We start from the raw sequence: 19,364 nt of genomic DNA, 5'->3' as shown, positions 1-19,364 counted from the left end.
GACTTCCGGCATACTCCACCGTGGAGCGCACCGGAAACGGAAGTCCAGGGTGTTCTTATGAGTCTATGCAGAGTTTGACCGCATGCCCGACTTCCGGTGCGTCCCAGCGTGGAACGCACCAGAGCCGGAGACGCGCCTCCAAAGGGAGGTGTACATGTTATAAGATCTAGAGGTTTGGAAACTGGGGGGGAGGTCCTTAATGATAATAATCGGTTTAAACTGTGCCTCAAGATGTTGATAAAAATTAGTTTTGCACAATGGTATCAATGGAGTCGTTTTGATCCCTTGTCAAGTGATGGGGATTTTTAAGGGAATGGTTCCAGTTGGAGGGAAAAAGGACAATATTTTGGAAAATACAGCAGGTATCCCTATTAGTGATAGTGGAAGGATCATAATTAAGTAGTAAATGGACAGGGGTGACAATGATAATAAATATATACAAAGATCTCCAGATCATATCTAGAAGCAACTCATAATATATATATATACCTCATAAAAAGTCATAAAAAGTATATCATAAAAAATAATAATAGAAAAATATAATAAAAAATAAATAAATAGCTAAATAAATAGAAAGTCCTTTTCATAACATATGGATATGTTTGATATAAAACTATATAGAAATAAGACTTATTAGATAAAAGTTGGAGTGGATAGTTACATATAACAATAAATAAATATCATGTTTTAAATCCGTATATGAATCAAGACGTATGAATGATGCTGTGGTTGTAGGATTGTAGGTGCTGTGATTGTAGGGTTTAGGTGGTGGTTCTTTTTAATAGTTGGAGTATTCTAGACATTCATTCAAACCGAAAGGGGACAGGGTGTTTAATGTAAATATCCAGAACATTTCTTTTCGGCATAGTTGTTGGTATGATGAGGTGATAGTTTCTAGGGGTGTGACTGTAAGACCGATTATGGAGCCCTCATGCTTTTCAGAGAAATGTCGTGATACGCTATGTGTCGGGACTTTACGTTTGATGTTGGACCTGTGCTCACACATTCTTTCTCTAAGGGTTTGTGTGGTCCTACCGATGTATTTTAAACCGCAGGGACATTTGAGGAGATATATCACGTTTCTGGTTCCGCAGTTTAGATCTTGTTTTATAATCCAGGGACCCGAGGGACCCCCTGTTTCGATGGTCTTGGTGCCGTGTGTAATCATTGCGCAGCATTTGCACTTTTTGATGCCACATTTAAAACATCCTTTTTTTATTGGTAGTGGAACAATTGTATTTGGAGATGCTTTGAGTTTGGGACAGGATGGGGCGATGATGTTTTTAATGGTTTGTGCCCTTCTAAAGGTTATGGACGGCAATTGGGGTAGTCTATTTTTAAGGATGGGATCTTTCAGCAGGATATTCCAGTGCTTTGTGACTACCTTTCTAATGTTTTGGTGGTCTCTATTGTATCTGGTGATAAGATTGTATTGGTGTCCTTTCTCGTCCGTAGTTTTTGGGAGTGGTGGTTTCAACGCTTCTTTTTGATCTATTTTAAGGATTCTCTGGGTTGACGCTTTGATTAGACTTTTGGGGTAGCCTTTTTCCAGGAAACGATCTTTAAGGATTCCTAGTTGTATTTTCAGGGTCTTTTCGTTGGAACAGTTTCTCCGTACCCTTTTCATTTGCCCGTAAGGTATATTTTTCTTCCATTTGGTGTGGTGGCAGTTGGAATATTCTAAGTAGCTGTTGGCATCTACTTTTTTAAAATGGGTACTAGTGGTGATCTTGTTATTGATAATTTCAATCTGTAAATCTAGAAATGTTGAGCTCTTGGAGTCGGATTCATGTGTAAATTGAAGACCCCAGTCGTTCTGATTTAACATTGATATAAATGGGGTTAGGTCTTCAGCGCTACCCCCCCAGATGAAGATGATGTCATCGATATATCGGCGATAAAAATGCACATTATGGGATTGGAGACCTAGGGATTCTTCAAAGAGGCCTACGAACAAATTTGCGTATGAGGGTGCGAACTTCGTACCCATGGCGGTACCTCTTGTTTGTATATAGAAGGAATCGTTAAAGGTGAAGAAATTATGTTCTAAAATGAATTGTATTGCCTTTAGAATGAATTCTTTCTGTGGGGAGGACATTTCTTGGTCCCGTTCCAGAAAATGTCTGACTGCAAGTAATCCCAAATCATGCCGGATGTTACTGTAGAGGGATGCCACATCAAGTGTGACCCAAATGTAGTGATCCTTCCAATCTATATTGCTGAGGGTGTTGATAAGGTGTGCAGAATCTCTTAGGTAGGAGGGAAGTTTCTGTACATATTTTTGTAGGAACTTGTCGACGTACGCTGAGAGGTTGGATGTAAGTGAGTTTATGCCGGAAATGATTGGTCTACCGGGAGGGTTGATGAGGGTTTTATGGATTTTTGGTAGGAAGTAGAAGCGAGCAGTGGTGGGGTGATTGGGCGTAAGGAACATTTTTTCTTTTTTATTACTACGGACGAGAAAGGACACCAATACAATCTTATCACCAGATACAATAGAGACCACCAAAACATTAGAAAGGTAGTCACAAAGCACTGGAATATCCTGCTGAAAGATCCCATCCTTAAAAATAGACTACCCCAATTGCCATCCATAACCTTTAGAAGGGCACAAACCATTAAAAACATCATCGCCCCATCCTGTCCCAAACTCAAAGCATCTCCAAATACAATTGTTCCACTACCAATAAAAAAAGGATGTTTTAAATGTGGCATCAAAAAGTGCAAATGCTGCGCAATGATTACACACGGCACCAAGACCATCGAAACAGGGGGTCCCTCGGGTCCCTGGATTATAAAACAAGATCTAAACTGGGGAACCAGAAACGTGATATATCTCCTCAAATGTCCCTGCGGTTTAAAATACATCGGTAGGACCACACAAACCCTTAGAGAAAGAATGTGTGAGCACAGGTCCAACATCAAACGTAAAGTCCCGACACATAGCGTATCACGACATTTCTCTGAAAAGCATGAGGGCTCCATAATCGGTCTTACAGTCACACCCCTAGAAACTATCACCTCATCATACCAACAACTATGCCGAAAAGAAATGTTCTGGATATTTACATTAAACACCCTGTCCCCTTTCGGTTTGAATGAATGTCTAGAATACTCCAACTATTAAAAAAGAACCACCACCTAAACCCTACAATCACAGCACCTACAATCCTACAACCACAGCATCATTCATACGTCTTGATTCATATACGGATTTAAAACATGATATTTATTTATTGTTATATGTAACTATCCACTCCAACTTTTATCTAATACGTCTTATTTCTATATAGTTTTATATCAAACATATCCATATGTTATGAAAAGGACTTTCTATTTATTTAGCTATTTATTTATTTTTTATTATATTTTTCTATTATTATTTTTTATGATATACTTTTTATGACTTTTTATGAGGTATATATATATTATGAGTTGCTTCTAGATATGATCTGGAGATCTTTGTATATATTTATTATCATTGTCACCCCTGTCCATTTACTACTTAATTATGATCCTTCCACTATCACTAATAGGGATACCTGCTGTATTTTCCAAAATATTGTCCTTTTTCCCTCCAACTGGAACCATTCCCTTAAAAATCCCCATCACTTGACAAGGGATCAAAACGACTCCATTGATACCATTGTGCAAAACTAATTTTTATCAACATCTTGAGGCACAGTTTAAACCGATTATTATCATTAAGGACCTCCCCCCCCCCCCAGTTTCCAAACCTCTAGATCTTATAACATGTACACCTCCCTTTGGAGGCGCGTCTCCGGCTCTGGTGCGTTCCACGCTGGGACGCACCGGAAGTCGGGCATGCGGTCAAACTCTGCATAGACTCATAAGAACACCCTGGACTTCCGTTTCCGGTGCGCTCCACGGTGGAGTATGCCGGAAGTCTGGTTTGCGTTCCACCGTGGGCGCAATGAAGAAAGAGAGACAAACACCCTCTCTCATATTTAAAGGTGGGTGTAGGTTACCCCCATTAACTCCACATGCCTAAAAAATGGGCACCATGTTTTAGAGATAGGTTTTATCTATCGAACCAATGTTTTTCAGTCACTTCTGGTGCGTTCCACGGTGGAACGCATGCAAAAACCGGAAGTGACACAATTCAATGCCGTTTTTTGGCGGTCTTTTTTGACTAATTCACATGCTATTTAAACCCCGTCTTATTGTATATTGAATGTACATGCTCCTGATGAAGGGGACCCACTAAGAGGCCCCGAAACGCGTTGAGCTGCTCACTCCCCCTACCCTGGCTTTTGGAATAAAAAGAATAAAAGAAAAGAACAAGGACTCGAGAGTGATCTTTGTCCATTTCTAAGACTCTACTGGCGATCCAGGCGCAGGAGGTGTAGTGTGGGTGTCTTGAGCTTTATCCCACATTACCCTCCTGGGTGAAGTGAGTCACTTAAATTTTGATTTTATTATACATGTCAATTTAATATTGTTTTAACCAATTGCTTTTATCTTTATTTCAATTAGCGACATAAATTGCTATCTTATTTATAGGTCATATATCCCCACAATTTTAGATACTAGGGTTTTTGGCGCCCCTCCCGTGGTCCTTTTTTTAGCGTCTCCACGCTACCCCACTCCTAACTTTCCAATCACCCACCTGTGAGTCCCTCAAGGTGGGTTGAGACCATTTGGCAGCCTGCCCTTACCTGTCCCACTACTTTCACTTGACAATTTTATTATATATTTTTTTCTTCCCCCAAATATTTCAGGGGAAATTAAAGGATACTCATTTTTGTCCAACCTTTGGCGCCCTGCGCAGTTATCCCTGGACCATCGTATTGAAGGCCCAGTGACTAACCCTCTTTTTTCTCCTTATCTTGTCTCTGCTAAAGAAGGAGGCGAGTTGGAGTTCGGTATTGCACTACCTGGATGATTTTCTGTTTTTGGGTCCGGCGGGATCTAGGGTTGGTTCTGTTTTGTTGCACACCATGGAGAGGGTGGCGGCGCGTTTTGGGATTCCACTGGCGGCTCATAAGACTGAGGGCCCCTCCACGGTTATAAAGATTTTAGGGATTGAGATTGACAGTGTGGCCATGGAGTGTCGTTTGCCTGTTGATAAGGTGTCTGGTTTGTTGGATGACGTGTTTTCGCGGAAGGCGAAGAAGGTCCAACTCAAGCGAGTACATCGGTTTTGGGAAAATTGAATTTCGCTTGTTTCATCTTGCCAATAGGGTGGGTGTTTTGTCGTCGTTTGGCGCTTGCAACGGCGGGTGTTGTTGCTCCTTTTCATTATTTGCGTTTGCCTGCTGCGGTGAAGGAGGATTTAGTGGTGTGGGAGGCCTTTTTTTTGGGGTCAGTGGAGTGCGGGGGAGTGGCCGGTCGAATGGAGGCGGGCTGGTTTCCTTACTAACTTGGTCTTGTTGGAGCTTTTTCCTATTGTTTTGGGGGGACAGGCTTAGGAACCGGCGGGTTCGTTTCTATTGTGATAACATGGGTGTTGTGCAGGCAATTAATAGTTAGACGGTGAACTCGCCTCCGGTGTTGAATTTGCTGCGGCATCTAGTATTGCGGGGCTTGCAGTTGAATGCGTGTTTTGTTGCGGTGCATGTGCCTGGGGTGGATAAATCACTTGCCGATTCTCTTTCTCGCTTTCAATGGGATCGGTTTAGCAGCCTGGCGCCGGGTGCCGAGGTCGTGCGGTTGCCCTGCCCCCAGTGGCTCTGGAGCTTGGCCTTGGGGTGTCGGCGGGCCTGATTAGACAGTCTCTGAGTAGAGGTACGTGGTCAGCCTATTCTTCAGTGTGGACGTTGTGGGAGGAGTTGATTGAGCGGATGGGTGGTTGCAGTTCATTTGAGGATTTTAGGATGTTGTTGGTTTTTTGGGTGGGTCAGTCTTATGTGGCTGGTTTATCTTTTTCAGTTGCGTCAAAGAGGGTGGCGGCTGTCGCCTTCTGGTTGCGCTTGAGGGGCTTGGCCGACGTGTCTAGGTGTTTTATGGTGCGGCAGGCCTTGAAGGGTTACCGTCGTAGTGTGGTGCGAAAGGATAGTCGGAGGCCGGTTTCTTTTGCAGTGTTGCAGTTGCTGTGGAAGGAAGCGGGGTTGGTTTGTAGCTCGGCGTACGAGGTGTGTCTGTTTAGGGCGACGTTTGCATTGGCTTTTTTCAGGGCTTTTCGGATTTCGGAGTTGGTGGCTGCAAGTCGCACGAGTGGGGGCGGTTTGTTGGTGGATGGTGCTTTGAGATGTTTGCTCCGTAAGTCTAAGACGGATCAGGTGGGTAAGGGTGTGGTTTTGTGGCTTAGGCCGCTTGCAGGGTCGGTTGTTTGCCCGGTGCGGTGTGTCAGGGAATTTTTGGCATTGCGTCCGGGCGTTCCGGGTGCGTTGCTGGTTCATGTGGATGGTTCGTGTTTGTCTCGGTTTCAGTTTGTGGCTGTTTTTAGAAGATGTTTGTCGGCCGCGGGTCTTCCGGCTAAGGATTTTGCATCGCACTCATTTAGGATCGGGGCCACGACCAAGGCTTCCAAGTGGGGGCTTGGAGAGGAGGTTATAAAGCGTATAGGGCGGTGGGAGTCTGATTGTTTCCGTTCCTATGTTAGGCCTCATCTCTTATAATGTTTGGGGGTGGAATTGTTTCATTGGATTATTTGTGTGGTTGGAGTTGGCAGTGACGGTTTGTTTTATTTCGACTTTGTTTGTTTTGTTGCAGGGACGGCTCCTTGTCTGGCATGGATTTTTGGGCATTCATACGTCTACCGGGGGGCTTTGCGAGCTAGCGTTCGGCGGAACGGCCGTCAATTGGGTTTTTCGATGGACGAATTGCAAGTCCGGTGGATTTGTATAAGGAGGCTTCTCTGGAGGCGGGTTTTGCCTGAAATCCATATGAACGTTGGATCGCCCGCCTGATGTTTTGGTTTTGCATGTGGGTGGCAATGATTTGGGGGTACGTCGGTCGCGGGACGTGATTCGGGACATTAAGTTGGACGCATTGCGTTTTCCAGATTTGCTGGTGGTCTGGTCGGAGGTGGTGGCGAGGAGTAGTTGGCGTTTTGCAAGGTTGGTGGAAAGGATTAACAAGGCTCGGGCGAAGTTAAACAAGGAGGTGGGGCGTTTTGTTCGCAGGCAAGGTGGCGTGGTGGTTCGTCATCGGGAATTGGAGGCGGCGTCGCCTCAATTCTTGCGGTCTGATGGCGTGCACCGTAACGATGTGGGGATTGATATGTGGGCCTTAGGTATTCAGGAGGGGTTGGAAACTGCTTTGAGGGTGTGGCAGGACACCCACAGGTGAGGTGTCACCGGTGGTCTTCTGGTTGCTGATTGATATGAGATCCTGGGGGAGCAATACAATGGTTTAAGAGATGCAGGACATGTTGGAGCCTGTATCTCATGTGGTTTGTGAATGCCGAGGATGGGGATCCTGTTTGGGCAACAGGCCTACAGGAGGAGATACTTGGATACTTCAAGGATTTGCGGCCAAGGGTAACTTTGAAGTATAAGGAGAGATGGTTACGGAAGATACCACTTGTTGGGGTTGCCCTCCAGGATCCGTGTTATGGTATAGTGGCTCATAATGTTGAAGGATGTATTAAAGTGTTTGTTGTTATTATTATTATTTGTGTGTATAATAAAGTTGGCCGTAATGGTCATTTTACCAAGCAAGAAGGTCTCAGTGTGGTTATTGGTAAGTAATGGGGTTTGGTGAATGTAGCCTGGGGGGAATTCTTCCATCCTAGTAAGTCATCACATGGTGCGGCTTCTGCATAGGTTGCAAAAATAGGATTCCGAAAGAGAATGCAACATACGGGAGCAGTGAAGTCAACCGCAAATGGACAGGAGTTTTAAAGTGAAAGGAGGTATGTCCTGTAAGAATGAAGGGGTGATTTATATACTGGAGTGCCCTTGTGGCAGTTAGGGTACAGGAACACATACAGAATCTCAAAGGTTTGACTACTAACGGATCTGTCCCGTTTCCGTTATGCAGGAGAGGACTCCCCTGCATAACGGAAACGGGACGGATCCGTTATGCAGCCCATAGACTTCTATAATGACTGAAGGAATAACGGAATGCCTCTAAAGGCATTCCGTTATGCATTCTACGTCATAGAATTGCATTATAGTCTGTGGTAACGGAATCCATAATGCAATTCTGCTTCTACCACCAAACGAAGTGTAAATTAATTTCAAAATCTGAAATTCGCTCATCTTTACCACTGTGTGGAGGGGGCACAGAGGAGACAAAACCCACAGTGTGGAGAGCGCACAGACGAGGCAAAACCACCTTATGGAGTTAAAGGGAGTCTGTCATCAAAGTTTCACCTTTTTAACCCTTCCCATAGCTTTATAGCAGCCTTACAGGTAATAAAAACGTTACCTTTATGAGCAATCCTGGACTTCTAAAACCGGCAAAAAAACTACTTATTAGTATATGCAAATGAGGGCTCTCAAGTGCCCAGGGGCGGTGTTACCCTCGTAGGTACCCAGCTAGCTCAGCCTTATTGTCGCTTCCCCCCTCCCATTCTTTCCCTTTGACCGCCCATCTACTTACTTCTTGTTTCGCCGAGATCCCGCACCTGCGCACTCAGTCCATTAATTACTGTGATGCCGTACAAGGAATGGGCATCGCAGTGCGCATGCGCCGGCCGACGGACTTAGTGCGCAGGCGTGGGATCTCGGCAAACCAAGAAGTAAGTAGATGGACGGTCAGAGGGAAAGGATGGGCGAGCAGAGGGAAAGACTGGGTGGGGGGAAGCGACAATAACAATGAGTTAGCTGGGCACCTACGAGGGTAACGCCGCCCCTGGGCACTTGCGAGCCCTCATTTGCATATGCTACTAAGTTGTTTTTTGCCAGTCCAGGATTGCTCATAAAGGTAACGTTTTCATTAACTGTAAGGCTGCTAGAAAGCTATGGGAAGGGTTAAAAAGGTGAAACTTTGACAGACTCCCTTTAAAATACCTTGTTAGGGGATGTACTGTATGGTGAGCAATGTAACTGTGGGTGACTTTATAAAAGCTTCTAGCAGCTCTCACACCCCTCATATACTCCACTACAAACTACTATAGAAATAGAGCCCCCAAACCCCTCACCAGAAATCACTGAGCACAGCATACTGTAAGTGCCTGCACTCTCCCTGCTCTGGACGCTGCTCTGCTTCTCCTTACAGCCCTTTTCCTGCATCTGGCTCTGTCTGTAAGGGGGGGGGAGGAAGCGGTCACATGATCTTATGACATCATTCCCTCTAAGAAGCCAATACATTTTAGACCTGTCCTGAAGCCTATGAGGCAGAATGGAAATGCCTGCTTCCCTCCTTTAAAAAATGCCTGCTGCCGGGCGCCCCCTGCAATTTGGCGCCCGGTGCAACGTCCCCCCCACGCTACGCCACTGGGGTGAATATCGAATTCGATCTCAAGCCCTGTTTGTATATCACTAAATAATTATCCTACTTAAAACTTAACTTTTAGTCATTATTAATTAAAATAAGTCCCACAGAAAAAATATATGTATTTTAGATAACTGCATAGGTCAGATATAATGGACTTATGTACTATAAGACACAGGGTAAATATACAAGGTCAAGTACTCGGATTTGGACCAAGGGTCCCACTCACGGTTTGATGATTTTTCCGTTTTATGGAGGTGAATCGTACCACAACAGGATGAACGTAAGTGGGAGGGTCCACAAAAGTCTTGATAGAAAAATGTTGGGGTAGACGGCTTTTCTGATGCAGGACAGGAAAAAGCAGATGCTGGGGAGATGATATCCCTATCAGACTATTAAGATTCTGCCTAAAAGCAGAGAGGTCTCCCGCCTAAATGCGGGAGAATCACCCCCAGAGGAAGCGACCCCACTTATCGACGGCTGTCCCTGTTGTCCTATCCCTAAAAAATAACTCCCAGTGTCAGTACAGCCAATAATAAGTAATTTTGAATTCCCAACGCGTTTCCTCCAATACAAATATGACCGGATTCATCAGGGGAAGAAAAAATATATAGATATGGATAAAAAAGATAATTGAGTGGCACAATAGCCGTCAGCACAATGGCTCTCTATCGATATATCCAACTGAATGATGCAGTCCAGAGAGCTCTCTGCAACTGCGCCTCTATATATGCTGGTATAGATTAACTTAACAATATACATTAAATTGGATAAATACCTCATGGAGTAAGTTGAGAGCGGCGTGCGTTCCACCATCGGCCAAAACCGGAAGTGCGTCATGTCCCATGCGCCGACCGCTACTATTGGCCGACGGTGGAACGCAGACCGGAGATGGACCGCAAAGAAACCGGAAGTTTGCACAATGCGCCGGAGATGACGTTGACGAGATGCTGGAGCGCATAAATATATGCGTCCCAGGGTACATCGGTAGTGGATACCATACTTAACGATAAAAATTACTATCAAATCCTTGGGGCTGATCCCACAGATAACTTCACTAGGGAGCTTGAAACCATTCTTATAGAAGCCCTAGAGAACAAAATAATATCCAATGATGAAGTTAAATTTATGCTTGCACCATACCCCCAAATTGCCACTTTTTATACCATTCCTAAAATCCACAAAGGACTAAGCCCATTAAAGGGACGCCCTATTGTGGCAGGTATTAATTCCCTCACACAGAATGCGGGTATTTATGTTGACAAGATTTTGAGAAACTATGTCACAGCCCTCCCCTCTTATATTAGGGATACTTCCGATCTATTGAGTAAGATAGACGGGATACAGCTGGATGATGACATCCTTATAGCCTCTATAGATGTTGAGGCTCTATATAGTAATATCCCACATGATAAGGGACTGTGTGCCATAAATCATTTCCTTAAAAGCCATGGTACACAATATCATGCACATAGTAATTTTGTTCTCAAACTCATGGATTTCATCCTTAGACATAATTACTTTCTCTTTGACACCCGTTTCTTCCACCAGCTCAGGGGCACAGCAATGGGGAGCGCATGTGCCCCCACTTATGCTAACCTGTTCCTGGGCTGGTGGGAGGACACTGTAGTTTTTGCGGATGAATGTCCGTGGACGTCGAGGATAGTCTTCTGGGGCCGCTATATCGATGATATTCTGATATTTTGGGGCGGCCCCAGACGACTATTCTTTGACTTCTTGGCCGACCTGAACAAGAACGATATAGGTATGCACTTCACATCTGAAGTGTATAACCAAGGTCTGGCCTTCCTGGATTTATTTATTACTCTGAGGAATGGTACTATTATTACAAAAACTCATAGGAAACCCACAGCGACAAACAGCCTGCTTAGGTGGGAAAGTCATCACCCTGAAAATCTCAAATGTGGCATCCCAAAGGGGCAATATTTGCGAGTCCGCAGAAACTGCACCACCCAGAGAGACTTCTTTAGTCAGGCCAAAGACCTTAAAATTAGGTTTAACCAAAGAGGATACCCGGACTATCCTTTACAAAGGGCCTTCAGGTCGGCCCTGAGTAAAAATAGAACAGATCTCTTGTCACCTAAACCCAAAAAAACAGATACGGACTCCATCTTTCGTATCATAGGGACATATGATACCTGTAGTAGAAATATCTTCCAAAAATACTGGGATATGCTTTTGTTGGACCCAGATATCCATGATATACTTCCATCTAAACCTGCTATAACATACAGAAGAGGTAGATCTTTAGGTGACCGATTTGTCCATAGCCATTATACAGCTGCTAAAAAAACTGGCACTTGGCTAGATAGAAAACCCTTGGGTCCATTCAGATGCGGATCTTGCATAGCCTGCCCATACATAGACCAAACCAAAAACTTCACGAGTCATACCACCAACAAAACTTATAATATCCGGGATTTTGCAAATTGCAAAACAACCGGGGTGGTATACCTCTGTACATGTTCATGTAGACTTCAGTACGTCGGTAAGACAAAGCGGGAACTCAGAAGGAGAATTGGAGACCACCTTGGGGACATCAGGCACAAAAGGGACACCACTATCTCTAGACATGTGCATGATCTCCATGATGGAAATCCAAAATGTCTTAAGTTCTGTGTTGCTGAGGTTATTCGCCCATCCCCTAGAGGAGGCGACCTCAATAAGAGAATTTTACAGAAAGAGTCCGAATGGACTTACCGATTAAAAACGGTGAGCCCCTTTGGACTCAATGAAATTCTGTCGTTTAGTTGCTTCATCTAAATGTGTTACATTGGCGTTCTTTCTCATATTTCCAGTCCTGGATACTACTGATTTAAATAAAATATTTCCTTTGATAACTTGTTATACCTCATTGCGTTGATCAAGACTATTGTTTATTCATTTTCGGACCTTACAAATGAAGGTATCAGACCGCAATAGGTCTACCCTATAATATCTATATATAAATGGTACTTCTATCAGTTGGTAGGACATTATCATTAGTAAAAAGTATTGACAATACAATGTCCTTCCCTGTTTCCATTTACTGTCCCATACCACTGATTCCAACTTCTTCAAATCTATATATGCTTTATTTGACATTTTTATCGTAATATTATAATGTTCACTGACTATATCTATATAAGATGTCTTTTTTCCTATTTTGGATGTATTCATATAAATCTGCACATATCCACTACCGATGTACCCTGGGACGCATATATTTATGCGCTCCAGCGTCTCGTCAACGTCATCTCCGGCGCATTGTGCAAACTTCCGGTTTCTTTGCGGTCCATCTCCGGTCTGCGTTCCACCGTCGGCCAATAGTAGCGGTCGGCGCATGGGACATGACGCACTTCCGGTTTTGGCCGATGGTGGAACGCACGCCGCTCTCAACTTACTCCATGAGGTATTTATCCAATTTAATGTATATTGTTAAGTTAATCTATACCAGCATATATAGAGGCGCAGTTGCAGAGAGCTCTCTGGACTGCATCATTCAGTTGGATATATCGATAGAGAGCCATTGTGCTGACGGCTATTGTGCCACTCAATTATCTTTTTTATCCATATCTATATATTTTTTCTTCCCCTGATGAATCCGGTCATATTTGTATTGGAGTAAACGCGTTGGGAATTCAAAATTACTTATTATTGGCTGTACTGACACTGGGAGTTATTTTTTAGGGATAGGACAACAGGGACAGCCGTCGATAAGTGGGGTCGCTTCCTCTGGGGGTGATTCTCCCGCATTTAGGCGGGAGACCTCTCTGCTTTTAGGCAGAATCTTAATAGTCTGATAGGGATATCATCTCCCCAGCATCTGCTTTTTCCTGTCCTGCATCAGAAAAGCCGTCTACCCCAACATTTTTCTATCAAGACTTTTGTGGACCCTCCCACTTACGTTCATCCTGTTGTGGTACGATTCACCTCCATAAAACGGAAAAATCATCAAACCGTGAGTGGGACCCTTGGTCCAAATCCGAGTACTTGACCTTGTATATTTACCCTGTGTCTTATAGTACATAAGTCCATTATATCTGACCTATGCAGTTATCTAAAATACATATATTTTTTCTGTGGGACTTATTTTAATTAATAATGACTAAAAGTTAAGTTTTAAGTAGGATAATTATTCAGTGATATACAGTTTATATTCCTACATTGTACACAATTTTGCTCTACTGTGAATCTCAAGCCCTGTTTGGTTTGAGTGTCCGGATTCATTGGCATTGTAGTGCACCAGAACAGTTTTAGGGTGGAGCAATAGATTGCCTGGTATGGGGAGGGGAGTAATACGGATGTGTGGCTTTTTTTATGAATGAAGAGGAGTTGTATGGATGTCATTGGTAGAACAGTACGTGCCTGAAATATAAGTCCCAACGTGGGAAAGTAGTATGAGAAGTTTTTAAAAGTGACAAAAATGTTATGTGGTTTTTGGTATAAGAGTGTAATGTGATCTTATTCGTAATGATTTTTCTGGAGAACCTTTTTTACCTGCAATGGGATGGATAATGCAATTTGTAATCATCGGCTGTGTAGCATGGGGGTAGGAGGTTAAATAACCTCCTGCCCTAGATGTGCTAGATTCTTGCCCCTGACGAAGCTACATGCGAAACCCGGGTCGGGCTGTGCAAAAGAGCATTGTTGTAATGACCTGCTGAAAAATTACTTTCTTTCTGTGAGTATAATAAAACAGAGGATTTTAACTGTGCTGGTGGTACTCTCACTATTGTGCGGTTTATGACATCTTGCAGATAGCCCACGACCGCTCAGCATAGAGGTGTGGGTGGTTCTGAACCATACAGAGATGACATGCTGAACATTCCAACCTGCGTGGAAGTATACTGCGATTTAATCTAGAGGTGTCTGTTTTGAGCTGGATTAAGTGAATACCTGCAATCACGGAAAAATTCTCTCTGTGAATGAGGAGCAGCGCGGTCCCACCATATTGAAATTTTAAAATTGTGAAGAACCCACTTCATTCAAGGAGACCAGCAGCGCAAGTACCATTGAAACCTAGCGACTCATTTTTACATTTTTTTTATTGCATTATACTCCAGCGCAGTTTGTGCATACTCATTTCTATTTGCCAATGTTTTGGGGCCTCCACAAACCCCCCCCAAAAAATTTGTAAGAAAAATAAATAAAAAAATAAATAAAAGTTGGCTACCTCCTCCGTCTGTACCGCCACGTCAGTCTCCTCCACCTCTTCAGACTGCACCGCCACGTCTGCCTCCTCCTTCACTCGGACCTCCACCCTCTGGCTCAAGATTATTATGTCTTATATTGGCAGAGTAGAGAAGTATACCAGCTGCACACAGCCATTGTTATACTCCATAGCAGTTTGTGCATTCTCTTTGCTATTTCCCAATGTTTTAGGGCCTCTACAAACAAAAAACAAAAAATAAATGTAATAAAAATAAAAAAAATAATTAAAAAATAATGTTGGCTACCTCCTCCGCCTCTTCCACCTACACTGCCACGTGCATAGCCTCCTCAACTTCCTACTCCACTTGGACCTCCACCTCCTGGTTTAAGATTGCAATATTTTTTTTTTAATATATTTTATGTTATTTTAAGTAATTTACCCATCCACATTTGTTTGCAGGGCAATTGTACTGCTCTTACTCCCATTTTGGTTCCTTCTACAGCCCTCTAGCCTTTTCTATGATGTTTTTACAGCTATTTTTCAGCCCCAAAGTTCGGGTCCTCATTGACTTCAATGGGGTTTGGGGTCGAGTTCGGAACTCGAACAGAATTTTGAAACCAAGTTCGGCCGAACCTGTACAGCCACTGGTCCGTTCATCACTATTAGGGACTCAATTGTGCTAATTCTTATTTGTCAATATTTCTTGCATGTTCTAAAATTGGAACTGAATCCCTTCCAGCATACTTTAAGGATTTTACAGATATACTATTCACTGAGGCTGGTTCGAATTCTCTACCATCTCATATACGTATCTTATGATTGCATTATCAATCTGCTACCATGTTTGAGATCTCTCAAGGGACAAATTTATAACTTATCAGGTCCTGAATGGCAAGTAATATGGGATTACATTTAGGACAGTCTACAAAAGGGACATATTAGAACCTCTACTTCCCTTATGGAAGCAGGGCTTTTCTTTGTTGGCAAAAAGGATGTGGTCTCAGACCCGATATATAGATATAGAGAATTAAATGAGATTGCAATTAAAAATAAATACCATCTACCTTTTTGATTCCGGATTTGTTTAATTAAATTCTGGGGGCCCATTGGTTTCCCAAACTTGACCTCAGGGTTAAATACAACCTCCTCTGTATCAAGGAGGGGGATGAGGGGAAGAAAGCTTTCAACACCCCTGAGTGTAATTTTGAGCACCTAGTTATGCCATTTGTGTTAAGTAATGCATCGACGGTATTTCAAAATTTTGTTAATTAAGTTTTCTGAGAATATATAGGCACATTTTTGGTTGGATATCTCGGTGACGTAATGCATGTCAGTCACATTAGATTAGTGCTACAAATTCTTTGTGAAAACAATTTGTATGTTAAAGGGGAGAAATGTGTGTTAAGGGTTCAGAAGGTGCCTTTTGAATTTACTCATGTCTATGGCTTTTCAGATGTGTCCCGCTAAAGTGAAAGCCATCACAGACCCACTTTCCTGAAAGCTTTACAACTCTTCCTGGGATTTGGAAATTATTATAGCTCCTGTTTTAGTTCAGCCTGACCAATCCAAGCCAGTTGGAGGTAGATGCTGTTATAGGCGTGGGTGAGGTAATGCTCACAAAGAATATCTTCTCTTACTCAGATTAGACCATGTGAGTTTTTTTGCCTGTAAGTTTTCCTCTATCTAACACAATTATTATATAGTTTATTAGGATCTTCTGGACATTAACAGGGAATTCGAAGAATGGCAACATTTTTTGGAGGGGCTCAACATCAGGTCACTTTGATTACTGATCCTAAAAATCAGACTTTTTTTAGAAAAAAAACCTGAGATTAAACCCCAGACAGGCCAGATGGGAATTGTTTTTGACAAGTTTTAAGTTTGAAATCACTTTTAGACTGGGGTCTAAGAACGTTAAACTCATAAACTGTCCGGCAGTTTCTGTGCCACTCGTCCTCCAGATTCACATCTAGAACCTATTCTGCCTGCAAGTATATTGTTGTATCTTCCTTTTGCCCTAATCTGGCTTCTAAGCTCAAAATTAAGCAGGGCCTGGCCCCTGAGAATTGTCAAGAAGGTTAATTGTTTGTCCCAGGTCACTTCCATCTTTGGCTTCTTGGTGAGTGTCATGATTCAGTTTTGAATGGACATCCAGGAATTGTAGGTACCAAGAGATTGATCTCTGATAATCCAGAGGTAGATATAGTGGCAAAAAAAGTGTGCACAGTCTAGGCTCAGGTTCAGTCAAGCCTGATAAAATACTAGGAATTAGAGTTGAGCGAACACCTGGATGTTCGGGTTCGAGAAGTTCGGCCGAACATCCCGGAAATGTTCGGGTTCGGGATCCGAACCCGATCCGAACTTCGTCCCGAACTCGAACCCCATTGAAGTCAATGGGGACCCGAACTTTTCGGCACTAAAAAGGCTGTAAAACAGCCCAGGAAAGAGCTAGAGGGCTGCAAAAGGCAGCAACATGTAGGTAAATCCCCTGCAAACAAATGTGGATAGGGAAATGAATTAAAATAAAAATTAAATAAATAAAAATTAACCAAAATCAATTGGAGAGAGGTCCCATAGCAGAGAATCTGGCTTCATGTCACCCACCACTGTAAAAGTCCATTTTCATAAATTTAGGCCCAGCACCCAGGCAGAGGAGAGAGGTCCCGTAACAGAGAATCTGGCTTCATGTCAGCAGAGAATTAGTCTGCATGTCATAGCAGAGAATGAGGCTTCACGTCAGCCACCACTGCAACAGTCCATTGGCATATATTTAGGCCCAGCACCCAGGCAGAGGAGGGAGGTCCCGTAACAGAGAATCTGTCTTCATGTCAGCAGAGAATCAGTCTGCATGTCATAGCAGAGAATGAGGCTTCACGTCAGCCACCACTGCAACAGTCCATTGGCATATATTTAGGCCCAGCACCCAGGCAGAGGAGGGAGGTCCCGTAACAGAGAATCTGTCTTCATGTCAGCAGAGAATCAGTCTGCATGTCATAGCAGAGAATGAGGCTTCACGTCAGCCACCACTGCAACAGTCCATTGGCATATATTTAGGCCCAGCACCCAGGCAGAGGAGAGAGGTCCCGTAACAGACAATCTGGCTTCATGTCAGCAGAGAATCAGTCTGCATGTCATAGCAGAGAATCAGGCTTCACGTCAGCCACCACTGCAACAGTCCATTGTCATAAATTTAGGCCCAGCACCCAGGCAGAGGAGGGAGGTCCCGTAACAGAGAATCTGGCTTCATGTCAGCAGAGAATCAGTCTGCATGTCATAGCAGAGAATGAGGCTTCACGTCAGCCACCACTGCAACAGTCCATTGGCATATATTTAGGCCCAGCACCCAGGCAGAGGAGGGAGGTCCCGTAACAGAGAATCTGGCTTCATGTCAGCAGAGAATCAGTCTGCATGTCATAGCAGAGAATGAGGCTTCACGTCAGCCACCACTGCAACAGTCCATTGGCATATATTTAGGCCCAGCACACACACAGGCAGAGGAGAGAGGTCCCGTAACAGAGAATCTGTCTTCATGTCAGCAGAGAATTAGTCTGCATGTCATAGCAGAGAATGAGGCTTCACGTCAGCCACCACTGCAACAGTCCATTGGCATATATTTAGGCCCAGCACACACACAGGCAGAGGAGAGAGGTCCCGTAACAGAGAATCTGTCTTCATGTCAGCAGAGAATTAGTCTGCATGTCATAGCAGAGAATGAGGCTTCACGTCAGCCATCACTGCAACAGTCCATTGGCATATATTTAGGCCCAGCACCCAGGCAGAGGAGGGAGGTCCCGTAACAGAGAATCTGGCTTCATGTCAGCAGAGAATCAGTCTGCATGTCATAGCAGAGAATGAGGCTTCACGTCAGCCACCACTGCAACAGTCCATTGGCATATATTTAGGCCCAGCACCCAGGCAGAGGAGGGAGGTCCCGTAACAGAGAATCTGGCTTCATGTCAGCAGAGAATCAGTCTGCATGTCATAGCAGAGAATGAGGCTTCACGTCAGCCACCACTGCAACAGTCCATTGGCATACATTTAGGCCCAGCACCCAGGCAGAGGAGGGAGGTCCCGTAACAGAGAATCTGGCTTCATGTCAGCAGAGAATCAGTCTGCATGTCATAGCAGAGAATGAGGCTTCACGTCAGCCACCACTGCAACAGTCCATTGGCATATATTTAGGCCCAGCACCCAGGCAGAGGAGAGAGGTCCCGTAACAGACAATCTGGCTTCATGTCAGCAGAGAATCAGTCTGCATGTCATAGCAGAGAATGAGGCTTCACGTCAGCCACCACTGCAACAGTCCATTGGCATATATTTAGGCCCAGCACCCAGGCAGAGGAGAGAGGTCCCGTAACAGACAATCTGGCTTCATGTCAGCAGAGAATCAGTCTGCATGTCATAGCAGAGAATCAGGCTTCACGTCAGCCACCACTGCAACAGTCCTTTGGCATATATTTAGGCCCAGCACACACACAGGCAGAGGAGAGAGGTCCCGTAACAGAGAATCTGTCTTCATGTCAGCAGAGAATTAGTCTGCATGTCATAGCAGAGAATGAGGCTTCACGTCAGCCACCACTGCAACAGTCCATTGGCATATATTTAGGCCCAGCACACACACAGGCAGAGGAGAGAGGTCCTGTAACAGAGAATCTGTCTTCATGTCAGCAGAGAATTAGTCTGCATGTCATAGCAGAGAATGAGGCTTCACGTCAGCCACCACTGCAACAGTCCATTGGCATATATTTAGGCCCAGCACACAGGCAGAGGAGAGAGGTCCCGTAACAGACAATCTGGCTTCATGTCAGCAGAGAATCATTCTGCATGTCATAGCAGAGAATCAGGCTTCACGTCACCCAACATT

The sequence above is a fragment of the Bufo gargarizans genome, chromosome 9 (assembly GCF_014858855.1).
Source record: "Bufo gargarizans isolate SCDJY-AF-19 chromosome 9, ASM1485885v1, whole genome shotgun sequence".
Taxonomy (NCBI): Eukaryota; Metazoa; Chordata; class Amphibia; order Anura; family Bufonidae; genus Bufo; species Bufo gargarizans.
The sequence above is the reverse complement of the archived record's forward strand: the minus strand, read 5'-3'. Positions refer to the sequence as shown.